This window comes from Amblyomma mixtum, chromosome 6 (genome assembly GCF_055824585.1).
Source record: "Amblyomma mixtum isolate Tamu chromosome 6, ASM5582458v1, whole genome shotgun sequence".
In the NCBI taxonomy this organism is placed as follows: domain Eukaryota; kingdom Metazoa; phylum Arthropoda; class Arachnida; order Ixodida; family Ixodidae; genus Amblyomma; species Amblyomma mixtum.
The window spans coordinates 2,441,167-2,455,792 of NC_143017.1; the positions used below are offsets into that span (position 1 = coordinate 2,441,167).

A 14,626-nucleotide genomic window follows, 5' to 3' on the forward strand; every position below is an offset into this window, starting at 1 on the left:
CGCACACATACACACACCGTAACGACAATACAGCGCGCAGGACGCACGCAGCGAACACGGAAGAACAAAAACCGTTCTAAAGCACCTGTTCACTCAACACCACACATACTCCGCAATTCCGCGCATGGTTCCGACTGCGGGCTTGGCTAGCGCTTCGACTCGTCATGGCCAAGCTGCATGCACTGCGCTCTTGTGGTAACAACGCTCATGAAACGAAAAGAAAATTTTAATATGTAAAACCATTCAATTTGTCAGCTAAAAAAGCTACGGTAAAATTAAATACATCTGATATGTTTTCAAGGTGGTGCGCTTTTGCGGACGCGAATACGCGAATGGGGCTATGAATTTCCCGTGCAGCTCTGCTAGACACCATAGCTCTGCAAATGGCATCGTGCTCGGAGTTTTGCGCGGCTGACTTGCCCGCATGAATTTTACTTCCTCCGTGCACACATGCTTGGTGAGGTGAACGGTGGTCGGTGCGAACAGTTCGAAGTTTAATCGACTGAAAATTGCTCAAGGAAAGTCAGCGGCATTGCATTGCATCACGAGTGACTGGCGGCAGCCACACGGCATCGTCTCCGGTTTCGTGAACTTGTGAGAAGGTGAGCAATTTGTTCTCAAATTTTGAAAGCGGTTTTTTGTTTGTATTGTAACCCTGTGTCTCGTCGCATGTTATGTTCACGGTAACATCAGCACAACGTGCATGCGCTTTCTGTCTCTATTTGAAGTAACATTGGTCGGTCAGCGTAAACTTTTCGATTCAATTAAGCACAAGCTGTCCATGTTGGTAGTGCGTGTTGAATGTGCTTGTCCTGTCCGCTCTCCCTGTGTTCTTTGTGTTTTTCTGTGCTCCGTTTTTAGATGGATCGATACCAACTAGCCCAACTTTCTGCTTTACTGAACTCTATTTGAGATCATTCTGCGCTCGAGATGGTCTTCTGGTAATTTATTTATTACCAGGTATAGTCTAGAGATTTGGAACCGTTCATCCCACTGCAACAGTGCTGAAAAGCTGTTTTGTGTTCATGCATCTGCTGTCCTTAAACTTTTCGGTAATCATTCGCATGGTTCCTTTGGATCTGGACTACCGGCTACTGTTGCAAGGGACGCCTCGCAGCAGAGCCCCTGGGGACGCCCAGTGGGTCAGCTGTTTGTCCAGGTGCTAAGTTACCAAAGGTACCATTCCAGACATTTTTTTTTTTCTGTTCATCAACCTCATATTCCTTGCAAAAATTACAGTATGTAATTGGGCACTAAAAAAATTGGTAACTTATACACATTTCAGGACAGTTCAGAGAAATGAAATGAAAATTGGTTTTTGAGGAAAGAAAATGGGGCAGTAACTGTCTCACTTCTCTCGGTGGACTCCTGAACCTAAGGGAAGGAATAAACGAGGGAGTCTAGAGAGAAATGCACATGCAGCATCAGTATTCTCTCTGTAGACTTTTCGAGACCTGGATTCATTCCTTCTAGGACAGTGCCAAGCAGTAGGTGAACTGCACACAAATTTATTTTCCTCAGGTGCAAAGTAAAGAGTGAAAATGTTGTAAGACAAATCTCTACCCTGTTTCATTCTCACTGCATTTGCTCAAAGCATAATATGAAATCCTGTATTTCTTATACCCTGGTTTCCTTTACTTTGAGCAGTAGGTATTGACAATGAACATCAAGGCAACTCCACTCTCATTGCTTATTGCTGCTTTTAGGTTTCCTCCATGATTTTCTGTTTGCTCAGTCCTGGCCTTAACATATTTTCTTCTGCTGCTTAGCTTCGAACTACTGGCTAGGTTACATGGTTCTGCTACTTCTATGTTCACTGTGAGGTTTGAGAGCTTGTTGCTTTGTTCTTTTTTTATAAGCATCTTTGTCTTCTCGAGGCTGATTGGCAGTCCGGAACAGAGACCACATGCATTGTTTATGTTAAGATGATGACATGATAGCCTAACACATCGTATCGTTGCCATTCGAGCCCCCTGTGTACTTGCTTTGTTGCACTGGGAGCAAAAAAGGTTAGTGGAAGTCGCAATGAGGCGCACTTTTGTTTAGACTAGTGGCAAAGGTTTACTGTTGCTTCGCAGTATAGTGCTCCCACCTGTTGCGCACGAGCATTTAGATGGCTGTTAAATACTACTATCAAGGATTTAGCCATTGTAATGTCGCAGGTCTGTTGTGTAGGATTTCAGATCATTGTCTTGCACTGTCCCCGAAGCCTGTTGTGTGTCAGTTACGCCACTATGCTGTTGTATTTCTGTCCAGTGTAAAAAATATTTTCTGTGATTATGCTACACGCACAGGTTCATGGGGAAGTAAATATTTTGTGTCGCTTCAACCGGGTAATGCTTCAGAATGAACACATGCAAAAACCCATGCTGTTAAAAGCCTCGGCTTGTGTAACCCAAGTGTGAGGAGAATACTATTATGGCAGGGATTCTTGCATTGCAACATTTTAAATTCCTTTTTTGTAAAAAGAATGACGAGAGGTTTCATGAGTTACAGCTCTCTTTCATTGCTTGCTCAGAGAAAGCGTTTATTGTAAGTAAGCAGTAGTGGCTTTTTTCTATTGTTCAAGCAGCAGCGTCAGCATGCCTCATCATTTTTGTCTTGAATGACTGAAGGTGCTTCCAGAGCATTGCCTTCTTTTTTTCTTGTTGTTTATTCAGCATGCAATATTGTGTCTATAGATTGCTCTTTAGCATTATTTTGCGTTCTCCCAAGCAAATTTTAGGCGACCAAATTCAGAAGCACCTTGTATTGGCCTTACATGCTCGCTATTAATGCAGAAGTAATTATATGCCACACTAAACACCAAATCTACATCCTTCAGAGTGGGTCTAGAAGCTTGTCTCCAGACTCTTGCCTTCAAGGAGTTTTTGCAGGTTTCATGTATCTGCTTGGTGTTGGAAGTGACAGCCTTGACTGATAATGATGAGCATTAGACACACATTATGCATTTACAGTTAGGCCGGAACGAACTGCGAACATACATGTGCAGTACTTTTCTACTTTGCAGCGAGGTATACATTTAGAAAGGGTTCATATATGTGTATTAGGTAGATCTCTTAACCAGAAACAGGAATCAGGCTAGCTGCATACTCAAGCTGAAATCACACAGGTGAAATATTTTGTGTTGTTCATAGGCGCTGTTTGCATTTCATTCCAGCCTGATTGTGCACTACTGCCATAGCAGGTACCCTATCTAAACGAGACACTGTCTTGTGGAAAATCATGCGCATATGTTTTAGACACGTGTGTGAAGAAATGTGCAGCTACAAACATTGCATACTTGGTTATTCATAATGCTTTTTTTTCTCATGTGCATAGAACAATGATCAGCTACATTGCTTGCTTTGTTGTTCTATTTTTCTGCTAATATTAAACTACATATTAATCTCAAAGACCCGATGTTCGACTGAATGATCCTTCTGTGTCCCACTAGGAAGGCAAAAGCATCACGCCTAGGGCTCATTCACCGCCCTTCACCCCTGTTTTGGTTTCAGTCGGTCAGTTATGCTATTAAGGAATGTAATCACTTTATAGGACAAGTATATATGAAAATATATTTTGGGCTAAATGAGGTTAATTATGCTATTAATGAATGTAATCACTTAATAGGACAAGTATATATGAAAATATATTTTGGGCTAAATGAGGTTAACAAGTTATCCACTGTGCACAATGGTATGGTTGGTCTTGTACATCTTTACTTGGGTGTTAATGTTTCTTTTGTGGTTGCTGTCTAAATAACTTTGCCTGCCTATTGTATCCTAAGTCATTTTATGCCCGTCTTCCTTCCTACTGGCTCTCTCCCTTTTCAGTCATTCCTTTTTCCTTTAAACTGGCGATTGGTCACAAGCCTGCTGTGGGAATGGCAGCTAGCACTAGGCCCCCTTTTTTTTCATTGAACCTGCACTGCTAATATTAACGCTAATAGTACTGTATCAGTATTTATGTGATACTGCATTTTTGTTATGCATAAATAGTTGGCTAAGCCAATGGTAGCAGTGTTGAATATCACAATATATCATGCATATATCTTGCATGCAATATCAGTATCAGTTTATTCACTTTGGATGAAGGTTATACAAACAGGGTGATAAAAGCATCTGGGCCCTTAGCAAGCTGCTAGTTCGGGCCCATGCAATAAGTGCACAATATAGTGTACCCAGGCGTCAACATAAGAAAAAAAAAGTGTACATTTTATATGAATAGAAGATGTTACACAAAACTATATCAGTATATTCACTATTACGCTACCCTCTATTTCTTTCAGCTCGGCCGTTTGGCTGTCGATATTTTGTGCTGCTTTCCTACCTTAGTCCACTCAAACTAAAACTTTGCGTTCTGTGTTGCAGGTAGAATCTACAATGAATGCCGCACTGTGTCTTGTAAGCAGGAGGCGGTGTTAATGGAGCCATGAACTTTTCTTGCGGATGACTGGCGTTGGCCTTATTATGCACTGAACCTCAAGTGTGAAGAGGAAAATGTCGTGTTGGATTTCTGCACAGGTGAGACATCATGGTGAATCTACCAGTGCGAAAGACTATACAAGAGACAAGACAGCCGCTGAGTCGCGGCCATAGTTTATTGAAGTGAATAGGGAATACATGAAGAAGCCAAGCAACACCACAAACCACACAATTACAAATAAGCATACATGACAACATGAGTCAATGCCCCTGAACATTCCCCTGATCGAGATAGTCCAATTCATTGCGTGTTAGTGCGATAGACAACACACTTGCACATTAGTCACCGAGTCGTAAGGTGTGTCTAGCCTCAATAATCTACCATTTAATCTTCTCTGAATTTACTGCCAAAATGTGTGCTGCCAAAAGAAAAGGGTAGCAGCCTTCACATCCCTTGCAATATACAGAAAAGTTAGAACCCCTACCCTCTTGTGCTCCTGTAATCTTACATTGATACACCTTCCAGTTTGACCTATATAGACCCGACCACAAGATACAGGGTCTGATACCATGTTCATTTTACAAGGTACATATACATTTCACTCCACATGTGTACTTTTCTCTAGCCACATTCACAGAATTATTCTTAACAATTTTACATATTTTAAACAACTTATTAGGGGCCAAGAAAATCGCTTTTCCATCATACCTTCTGGCCGCATTTTTCAATTTGTGCGACAATCTATGTATGTACGGTAACACAACCGGTCTTTTGGCATCTCGCTGGCTGGCCCCGGCCTGATTGCGCCGGTCGCCGTGAAAAGCTTTCGGCTTCCTTAACAATTTGTTGTATGCTCTTGCAAATAACATGGTTAGGAAATCCTGTGTTCATTAACCTAAAATGTACTCTTGGAAACTAGTCGTCATGCTAAGAAAGCATGACTTCATCAATTCTGAGTCCAGGCTTGACAGTCCAATGCTATCTTTCACTAGCTTGTAATAGCCAACCTGTGTCCAAGTAGCAGCTTAACACTCCTGGGTGAATATCACCAGCACACATGGTGTGTGCAGATCAACTTATCAAGGTAAGGTCCAGAAACCACAGCTCCTTTTGTGGCGACATTTGCTCCAAGGTAAACCTAAGACAAAGGCCTTGCTCCTTAAACAGATTGAGAATATGTTCACATCCCAAATTATCAGAACATTTGTAAAAGACCAGAAAATCATCAACATAGCAAAAGATTTTTTCCCCCAGTCCATGCAAGTCCTTGACAATCATTCTATACACCCTACTTAAAATATCTCTTAGCACAAGGCCCATCTTCGAACCACTACATATACCAGATTTTTGAACACATACCACACTGCAGTACTCTACAGCCATGCTCTTAAAATAAATGCTATTCACTAGCATGCTCTTCAGATGAATTTCAGAAAAGGGTTCTTGCAAAATTTTGTCTGGTTATTTGCAAAAGCATTTGTCTACTTCGCATCTTGAAGATCGGTTTCTTGTACTCAATTCGCAGCGTGGTTGAGTATCTGAAGAATGGCAATCCAGCAGATTGTCTGGTGGTTAGTGTCGATGTAGAACTATTTTATTCCATCCCGTATGAGGACCTTATGAAAAGCTTGTGAATGTGTATATCGGAGCACAATGATGAGCTTGTGTTTAGGAACAGGTGCGTAGTAGTCTTTTTTTGGACTTACTTCCTTTTATTTGAAGAGCATGTTTCTGGAGTATGGCTGTGCGGCATATGTTCAAAAGTCTAGTATATGTATCGATTGAATGCCTCTGTGCTAAGTAATATTCTCTTAAGCAGGGTGGATGGAGTGATTGCCAAGAACTTGCATGGGCTGGGGGAAAATCTTTCACTGCGTCTGATTTTCTGGTCTTTTACAAAAGGTTGCGATAGTGTGGGACCTGTGCATATTGTCAAGTTGTTTAAGGAGCAAGGCCTTTCTTTAACTTAGCATTTCCTTAGAGGAAATGTCCCATCAAAAAGAGCTGTGGTTTCTGGGCTTCACCTTGATGTTCTGCACATGCCATGTATGCTGCCGATATTCACCCAGGAGTGTCAAGCAGCTACTTGACTATTGGCCGAACTATTCTAAGCTAGTGAAAGATATCATTGCGTCATCTAGGCTAGGCTCGGTATTGATGAAGTGATGCTTTCACAGCATGACAAGTGGTCTCCATGAGCAGATTTTGAGGCTTACGAAAGCATTATTCCCCAACCATGCTATTGCAGGAGTGTGTGATAAATTGTTAAAGCTGAGCGTATAAGATTGATCAAGTTGGTCAGACATGCTAAAGGTAAGAATGGCATAGCATGTAACGAGGACAGCAGGAGAGCACACACGCATTAGTGCCAACCTTGGAGCAGATACAGAATCCAAGAGCATGTGCTTGACATTCAGCGTTGGCAGTCAAGGGTCGGGCTCATTCAAACTTGAATGTTCAAATCAGTGTTTTCTCATTTCCTTGACTGCCAGTGCTGATTGTCAAGCACGTGCTCTTGGATTCTGTATACACTCCAAGGTTGGCACTTGTGCGTGTGCTTGTTGTCCTGCTGTCCTTATTACTTGATGCTGCGCCATTCTTCCCTTTAGCATGTTAAAGCTAAAACCCTTTCACAGGGATTGGCAGGATACGGCCAGGGCCAGCCATCGAGATACCAAAAGATCGACTGTGTTACTGTACATACGTAGATTGTCGCACAATTTGAAAAATTTGGTCACAATGTATGACGCAGAAATGGTGCTTTTGGTCCCTAATAAGTTGTCTACAAACTGTAAAATTGTTAAGAATAATTTTGTGAATTTGGTCCGGGAAAAGCATATGTGCCTTGTAAAATGTATGTGGTGTATCGGATACTGTTATCTTGGGGTTGGGTTTATGTTGGTCAAACTCGAAGGTGTGTGAATGTAAGACTACGGGAGCACAAGAGATATTTGGATATTGGTAGGGGTTCTAACTTATCTGTATATCGCAAGGAATGTGAAGGCTGCTAGCCATTCCTTTTGGCAACACTCATTTTGGCGATACATTCGGAGCAGATTAACCGGAAAATTATCGAGGCTAGACACATCTTATGACTCGGTGACAAATCTGTGAGTGTGCTGTCCATCGTGTTCATATGCAACGAGTTGGACTATCTAGATGAGAGGAAAGTTAAGAGCGATCTTTTACTCATGTTGTTGTATAGCATATCTGTAACTGTGTGGTTTGTGGTGTTGTTTGGCTTTTCTATGTACTCCCTGTTTACTTCAATAAACTTCAATTGCGAGTCAGCGCCTGCTTTGTCTCCTTTCTTGTCATTGTCTCGTGCTGGTAGGTTCACGTACTTGCAGAGTAGATTCACTGAATTGTATACTTGCAGAGGCTTGTGAAGAAAAACCAGAGGAATTTTCTTTCCTTTGTCTGGAATGGAAGTTAAAACTTTTTTCGCATTGCTAGATGGTTGCAGCATGAAATTCCATTCTGGAAGGGTAAACCCACTAAATTGTACATTTTGTGTGCAAGGGTACTGATGCTTGCATGAAACTGAAAACATTCGTCCAGGCTATCTGGCTAGCTTCCTTCTTTCTTGTGCCCAGATTTTTTTAAACAATACTTTGTCAGATTTATTTTGACCAGAATTTCTAACATGTTAATTATACCACATTTTGTGATCATATACAACAAAATTAAAACATGATGATCACTGGTGTATGGTTTAGTCTGGGGTAGAATGATGAGAAGTACCTAGTATATAGTAAAATTTAATATTACTAGTCTAACATAAACAAAATTGCTCTTTTTTTTAGTGGAAAATTTTGCTACCAGAGAGTCGGAGTGGCATGGCATGATGAAGACTTGGACAATGTGCATTCCAAAGTACCTGTATTCATGTCGGCACGAGAGCTTGCGCACAGTGCTTCAAACAGTTGGTGAGTACCTTGGTGCTGTGCTTCTGCTTAAATAGATAGGTAGATATTTTATTTTAAATGTGCCTGAACAGCCAATTGGCCTAAACGAGTGCACACTAAGTCAATACAAACACCATGACGTGAACAGACATAATACAGAAAAATGGTCACTAATACGATGATAATAATAGTAAAGAAAAACAAGCATAATGAATAAACAATGAAAAAGCAAATTAGGCAAATATTTCTGTGTCATAAAAAGTTGAATTGTGTTATTTGCAAACGAGTCATTGGTGAAATGGCATGCATGTCAGGATGAAATCTATCATAGCATTTGGTGGTTTTTCCCTGAGGCACACGAAATCGCAGTGACATCAATAACGGCTCACAGTCAATAGAGCCGAGCACAACTTTATGTAGAAAATCCATGTCATAAAGAGTAGACATACCAAGGTCTGCTAGAAGAAAGTCGTGGTCTTAGAAACGACAGCGCTCAATATATCTATCACAAAGGATGCATACAATCTTCTGCTGAACATTTTCGATTTCATCGCCAGAGGTAACAGAGGCACTATTCTAAGCTACTGATGCAAACTCAAGACGTGGCATCACGAGAGCACAGTAGCCAAATTATGTTTTTAATCTGAATAAGAGTGTGTATCTGAAAATTTGAGCAAAAATTGAGTAGCATTTAGATATTCTTGCACGAAATACCACTGTTAAAATTGGTTATAAATGATATGTCTCACATGTACACTTATCTGCTGAATATAGTAAGCATGGCTTGCGACCTGAGTGCCTCCGATGTATGAAAAAAATGGCCAGGTTACTGCATGACGCGTGGAGCAACCCAGTGTAGCACATTCAGGCTTCATGGAGTGGAGAATGAAGGCAGTAATAACTTTAAGAACAGAAAATACAGGACCAGGAAGCTGACAGAACACACTGACACTCGGTGCATGAAGGGCATTAAGTTGCCTGTCGTGTCGTGCAAGATGGAGGTCGCACAGACAGATGTTAAACATGAGTCGATGCAGATACCTTCTGTCATTACGTAGTACTCACTGCAGAACTCAACAAAAAAGAAGCAAAGGTAACAGCTGAGCATGGCCAGACTCTTGTGCTTACCTCCGCAAGCAATCTGGAAGCGCAACTCTTCGAAGTCTTTTATGCTTTCACTCGACATATACATCATCACTGCATGTGTCGAGGAAAAGTACATACCCTTAATGTCAAATGACATAGCACTTACAGGACCCAGTAACAGCTTAGTGAGGTGTTCTGATGCATCTACAGGGCGCCTCATGAGAAATTCTTAGGCTTCAGAACACTCAGCTCTTGCAGAAATTGTTTCAAAGTTTGTTGCCACATGGACCTCTTCGTAATAATGACCCTAAAAGCGAGCCTTCCTTTAGTGTCACAAAAAAAGGCCTACGACATGGGTCTTTTTTGCTCCTTCATTAGAACCAAAATGTTTGCGAGCGAGATCTTTCACAGATATGGAATGATTTCACGAAATGTCAAAGGGAAGACTGAAGCTGTGCGAAGCAATACCAGCAACAGCCCTGCCGCGGTGGCTCAGTGGTTACGGCGCCCGGCTGCTGACCCGAAAGACGTGGGTTCGATCCCGGCCGCGGCGGCCAAGTTTCGATGGAGGAGAAATTCTAGAGGCCCGTGTGCTGTGCGATGTCAGTGCACGTTAAAAAACCCCAGGTGGTCGAAATTTCCGGAGCCCTTCAACACGGCGTCCCTCATAGCCTGAGTTGCTTTAGGACGTTAAACCCTAATAACCAAACCAAGCGATACCAGTTACAAACACATCACAGCTGTTGAAGAAGCTGAAAGATTCATGCCTTCATCCTTTTTCTACATCAGACACATGACTACACTTTGTCTTTCTGGGCCATCATTTTGAAAAGGTTAACATGGCAGCGGCCTTCGGTTAAATTTCTGCAAGGAGCCCTTTGTGGAAACTTAAGCATCTGTTCCTCGTGAGGCGCACTGCAGAGATATTTGAATACCTTAGTGAGCTGCAACCAGCACCTGTGGCTGCATTTTCACTGACATCAGAGATTAGTACATTTTCGTGCAGATGCTGAGATAATGGAAACTATGACTGAAAGCATAAGGTTTCGGGGAAGTATGCTTCCTGATTGCTTGTGGGCAAGTGCTGGGTAACCACCAATCCAATGGGTACAAGCTTTCTCCTCACCTGGTGCTCGTCTCCTTTAGGGTGAAATGCCTGCCAAATGGTTCGTTGCCCCACCTTGAGATGAAGAAAATACCTTGTGCCATGGTGCTCTTTGTCCTCAGATTCCCTCGCGCCATCAAAAATCAATCATCATCATGCTTGTGGGCAAGTGTCTGGCCTTTTTCAGATGTTACCAATGTTCCTTGCTCACTAAGTTGTGCATTGGGTACTATGTAATGAAAGGCATCTGCATGCCTTTGTAACCTATGCATAATGGGTGACTTGAATATTGATCTGTTAAAGCCTGAGAGAGCATCTGCACAAAGCTACCTAAATGCCCTTGCGGATCATGGTATAGAAACACTACTTTCAGATCCTACTAGAGAAGAGATCGTAAACAACAGTTTGTGTAAAACTTGCATAGACCACGTTAACGTACGCGCGTCGGACTTGTCTTATGTTATGGCAGCTGTCATTCGAAAGAAATTAGCGGATCATTACTTTACGCTATGCCACTTTGCTAAGGTCGATTCTGCACAGAAACCTAATGATAGCAGGTGTGTTATGACTATACTAGATCGAAAACTATTTGACAGTAAGGTGTCATCCTTCGACTGGAACTCATTTATATCACGAAATAACAAAGATACCGCCTACGATAACTTTGTTTTGGTTCTTAAAAATTTAAAAGAATCCTGCAAAAAAAGTATCATTGCCAAAAAACGAAATAATAATTGCTTCTGGCTTACAGCTGACATTCTCGCAGCCATTAGATGCAAAGAAGCGCTGTGGTCAAAATGTCGCGCTTCACCAAAAAATGCAAACTTACGAAATGAATTTCGGGCTGCTAGGAACAAAGTAACCGCTCTTCTTCGGTCCTCTAAAAGGCGTTACTATGCTAGCCAGTTTCGCAATTGCCACCATGACGTGGCCAAAACTTGGGCTATCGTGAACGAACTGCGCGGGCGTCAGCGTAGACCGGTCAAGGACGCAATAGAGCATAGTTTTGGTCACTTGACATCCTCTTTGGCAAATGATTTTAATAACTTTTTTTCTAAAGAACAGCGCATTGCCCGTGCCACATCACGTTCGCCGTTACTTCCTTCTTCTGTGATTGACTCAGCATTTCTTCCACACATAACAGAGCCAGATCTTTTCAGCATAATCTCCAGTCTACGGCATAACAAATCGGCTGGAATTGATGGAATATTTATCAGCGACCTTTCCAGAAACTTCCAAAGCTTGAAGTGTGTCCTTCTTTTTATGCTAAATGATATGATTGAAAGTGGCTTCTTACCATGCTCTCTTAAACAAGCGCGTGTTATACCACTTTACAAGGGTGGCAAAAGAAATGATATCACGAATTATCGCCCAATATCTATCGTGTCGTGTATATCACAAATTTTAGAAAAACACGTCTTATGTACAATGTCAGCATTTTTGCTGAGGCATAACGTGCTTAGCCCACATCAATACGGATTTGTTGCTGGTTCTGGTACCCAAACGTTATTAGAAAAGATGTCGGATTCCGTTCATTCTAGTTTTGATCAAAATGAAGTGGCATTTGGTCTCTTTCTTGATGTCAGGAAGGCATTTAATACTGTTCACCATGATATTCTCTGTGAAAAGTTGTTTTGCTATGGTTTTCGTGGTCCTTTTCAAATGTTACTAAGAAATTATGTGTCTCAGCGATCTCAAATGGTGGAACTTGGACCTGTGCAAAGCAGAACTATAGACTTATATAGTGGTGTTCCCCAGGGATCCATCTTATCACCCCTCTTATTTAATCTCTATGTTAATGACCTCCCCAGCATTATAACTTCATCACAGATTTATCAATATGCAGATGACACCCTCCTCATCTCATCTAATACAGATTTTTCTTGCGCACTCCGTCAACTTCAACAGGACGCTACTAATCTATATGATTGGTTTCAATGTAACCTGATTGATATAAACCCCCAAAAAACTCATCTAGTGTGCTTTAAAAATGCACACAAGCCAATCCCGAAAAACGCTGCGGTTTTTTTGCACAGCTCCAGTTGCACTGCATGTTCTTGCTACCCCATTACATGTGTTCCGTCCGTGAAATACCTTGGCATTTACTTTGACAGTGATTTATCCTGGAACACGCACATGGCACACCTCAGTAAGAAGCTTAGAGGCGTCGCATGCTTGCTCTATGCTCTAAGGGCCTACCTGCCATTTGCCATAAGACGTTTAATTGCACAGTCTTTGGGGTATTCTCTGCTGAGATATGGCATGTGCTGTTTCTTCAACTGTTCTGCAACATGGAAAAATAGGATAAACCGTATTCTCAAGAATATGGCTAAGAGTGTCATCTATTCAATACCCCATAAACAGCAAAGTGTATTCCTTTCTTCAGGTCTGCCTTCCTTTGACATTGTGTTCAAACAAGTCACTGTACTCAGATATTTCTGGAACTCTGAATTTCGGTTCCACAACGTTAAACCAATCCCATTAAGAAAAGTTTCTCGATATATTGTCCCTGCAGTGCGAACTCATTTTGGTATGTCTATGAGGTCATATTATATCCCATGTATATTCAATGAGATGCCTGATAATGTTTTCAACTTGAACACTCGCAGACAGTTACGTGATGCTATTGCCGAGCTTGAACAGCTCTAGTGCATATGTTTTAATGTAGTACACAAAACAATGAATAGATTTGGTAACACAGGTTGTTGCTGCTGCCGGACGGCGCCCTACAAGCCCAATTGAGGCTTTGGCGCGTCCGCGTCTTGTATTGTTTCTTTGGTGTGAATAAAGTATTTATTATTATTATTATTATTGAATTGTATTTGGCACCCATCCTTAGCTACTTTATATTTGCACAAAATTGTAGACAACCGTAAAGACTTTCATGCACACAGTGGTGTCCGAGTAAGCGCATTTTGTCTGCTTCTTCCTGGCCCTGTGGTTTCTGCTGTTTACTGTTATGAGAAATAAATTTTAGGCAATGAATCATGTTGGTTTGGTTCTCAGTAAATGGCTTTTACAAGCTTCTACGAAAGCCGATTGCTCAATAGCGGATGGTTCAAATGTATTTGTGAAATTTATAATAGGTGTTGTGTGGCTACTAAATGAGGATTTTTTTATCTTTTCAGATGGATCCGAAAGCAATTTTTAGAGGTACAATGTGTGCAATTTGTCATGAAAATAAAACGTATGTACTTGTACTCAACCAAACACTTGCTACTCTTTCATTCTAAGTTGCATTCTTTGTACGTGTGCAATACATAAAATGCATGAAAGTCTTGTACATAATACTTATTTCCTCGGCCTCTGGACTGCTATATCTGCAGTGAACGTTCTGGGCAGAAGCTATACACAGATGCATGTGCATGTACTACTGAAAGTATTATCGAGAGCAAAAATAACAGACCCCTGCCAGCGCGGGCCGATCTGTGCCAAACTGCATGCAAGCGCCGCTTGACGAAGCACTCCAGATGCTGAGACGAGCGCAGTGGCACGCAATGCGTAGCGCTCCTCGAGATGGGCGCACGCCACTGCGCTGGTCTCGGCACTAGGAGCGCTTCGTCAGGCGGTGCTCGCATGCAGTTTGGCGCGGATCGGCACGCGCTGGCAGGGGTCTGTTATTTATGCTCTCGATAGTACATAATTACAATGCAGATTATTTCCGTTCTAGATCAGATGACTTCCAAGTGAACGGAGGAAGTATGCATACACATTACGGGACCTTTAATAAGAACACAACAGAAGCATTCGTTGCAAAGAAACGATTTCATTCTCGTTCATAGCATAGCGTAACTTTCCGTTACCAAGAATGTGACAACCGTCGGACGGAGTCGCTGTATTCATGTTGCGGAAAACCCTCCGGCAACGCATTACCAGCGGGTTTCTCTGTACTGAGGAGCATTTTTTTTTACAGTGTAGGACATTTCCGCTAAGGACTAACGTCTGACTGCATGTGCTTTCATTTGGAGTGTTTTTATTCTGTATGGTGCAAATTTTAGGTCTGTGAGATGAAGTGTGACATTGAATCCTGTATAATCTGTACGAGCACTACTGCCGAACTGTACATAGAGGTTGGCGGGCTTTGTCAAGCCGCAGCTATGCGGCTTTTACCCGTCACCCC

General features: G+C 41.9%; 1 long non-coding RNA gene across 2 annotated transcripts; it reads left to right on the forward strand.

The window, feature by feature from the left end:
• Positions 1 to 277: 277 nt before the first annotated feature.
• On the forward strand, positions 278 to 13,716 carry LOC149338092 (uncharacterized). 2 transcript variants are annotated; one of them, XR_016283379.1, is made up of 4 exons: positions 278 to 602; positions 4,353 to 4,505; positions 8,214 to 8,336; positions 10,548 to 10,746. It is a non-coding gene; the product is annotated as an uncharacterized LOC149338092 (long non-coding RNA). The 2 variants fall into 2 exon arrangements; XR_016283378.1 differs by lacking the exon at positions 10,548 to 10,746 and adding an exon at positions 13,635 to 13,716 and having other exon boundaries at positions 279 to 602.
• Positions 13,717 to 14,626: the final 910 nt, after the last annotated feature.